Source organism: Galendromus occidentalis, unplaced genomic scaffold (assembly GCF_000255335.2).
Source record: "Galendromus occidentalis unplaced genomic scaffold, Mocc_1.1 scf7180000077486, whole genome shotgun sequence".
NCBI lineage: Eukaryota > Metazoa > Arthropoda > Arachnida > Mesostigmata > Phytoseiidae > Galendromus > Galendromus occidentalis.
Genome location: NW_003805474.1, coordinates 336,966 through 338,960, shown reverse-complemented (window position 1 = coordinate 338,960; position 1,995 = coordinate 336,966). Strand labels below are relative to the sequence as shown.

General features: G+C 54.0%; 1 pseudogene; it reads left to right on the top strand.

Moving 5' to 3' along the window:
- LOC100905982 (long-chain-fatty-acid--CoA ligase 3 pseudogene) overlaps window positions 1-1,135 on the top strand; it is a 4,141-nt pseudogene extending 3,006 nt beyond the window's left edge.
- Window positions 1,136-1,995: the final 860 nt, after the last annotated feature.

Sequence of the window (1,995 nt, the reverse complement as noted above, 5' to 3'; positions counted from 1 at the left end):
GTTGACTCTGACCGACAAGTCGACAGGAATCAAGAGCGGCCAGAAGGGAGACGCCGCACTTCTGAAGCCCACGATCATGGTCTCGGTACCTCTGGTCCTCGACCGCGTCCGTAAGGCCATCACGGAAGTGGCCGATTCGAAGGGACCTTTTTCGAAAATGTTCTTCCGTCACGTGGTCGCCTATAAAGACTTCTGGGTCAGAATGGGCTATCGCACCCCGATCGTGGATCGTCTCGTGTTCAACAAGGTGTCCGCTCTGCTCGGAGGACGGATGCGAGTCATCGCGACGGGCTCGGCCCCGCTGTCCGGATACACCCACGATTTCGTACGGAACGCTCTCGACTGCGCCGTCGTCCAGGGTTACGGCTTGACGGAAACGGCTGCCGGGGCCGCCATCATGGAGGCTTGCGATCAGACGTGTGGGAAAGTCGGAGCTCCCCTTGTCGGCGTTCACATCAAACTTGCCGATTGGGACGAGGCCGGCTACCACGCCAACGATAACCCGCCCCGTGGAGAGATCGTCGTCGGGGGAGACACCGTCGCCAAGGGCTATTACAAGAACGATGCCCTCACCCGCGAGTTCTTCCGCGTCGAAAACAACATCCGGTGGTTCTACACCGGCGACATCGGAGAAATGTGCTCCGACGGAACGATCAAGATCATCGATCGTAAGAAGGACCTAGTCAAGCTCCAATACGGAGAGTACATTTCCCTGGGAAAGATCGAGACCGAATTGAAAACGTGCCCGATCGTTGACAACATCTGCGTGTATGCCTCTTCGTTCCATACGTACGTCGTGGCGCTGGTCGCCCCCAACCGAAGAGCCCTGCAACAGCTCGCGGAACAGCTCGGTCAAAATCCTGAGAACTTCGAGGAATTATGCGGAAATCCCGAAGTCGTTCGTGAGGCCACAAAAATGATTTCAGAACACGGGAGACAGGCCCAGCTGCACAAAATGGAAATCCCCACCAAAGTGAAGCTCTGCTTTGAAGACTGGTTGCCCCAGAACGGGCTTGTGACCACGGCGTTCAAGATCCGACGGAAGCAAATCCAGGACTTCTACCAGGAGGCCATCGACTTCGCTCTAGGCCCATGTTCTTACGAAAATCCTCATCCGATGGAATCGAGAAAGTAACCACGAGTCGAAAACATCGCCGTCTCTGCGCGTGGGGGAGAAAACTTCTACGAGCCACAACGTCAACTCCGAAAGCAACGCGCAGGGACGACATCACACACGATTCAAGAAGCAGAAAGGCGCTGCCAACAAGAATTAATTAATATATTGTTTATTCACACTGTAAAGTGTCGTTTCTACCTAAGTAATATGTATCCCCCCTATCCCCCCTATAATATAAAATCGCTATGTCTGTCCGTCAGTTCGCCGTCTTTCGAGTATCTCGGGTTGTTCATTTCGGGTCGCTCCGAATGAGATGGTCGCGGAAAGACCTCGCGGAGTGCAAGTTAATACTTTTATCCACGCCTGACCTCGGCGAATGACAGCGGCCACCTCGATCCCCCATCCGCACAAGCTCTCCATACAAACGGCGCTGTCACTCTTCCAGATGGAAGTATCACCAGTCCTGTCCTACGGAATAAAGCCGGTTCGGAACCACCTGACCAGGCACAATCTCAGCGATCGAGCCGAGGTGAAAACTTCGTTCCTAAAGAGAGTCCCCTGTTTGCACCGTTCGGCGAGGAACCGACTCGTCCTACTTCTAGTCGATACGCCTAGTACATCGAAGACCTTGAGCGACAATTCGACCTGCCCGACACCCCAGCATTTCGGGAACACTTCGGCCTCCAGAGAGAAAAGTCCACTCAGATCGACTTCGGCTTCTTCAACACGCCGGCCATGAAGACGGTCGGATGGAAAGGGACCAACCACGAGACTCGGCATCGATACACCCGCTTTGTAATCAATGGATTCCACCAAAGTATTTGTATGTACGAACGAGGTGTTCCACCAACCCACAAACGACTGCACATGTGAATATT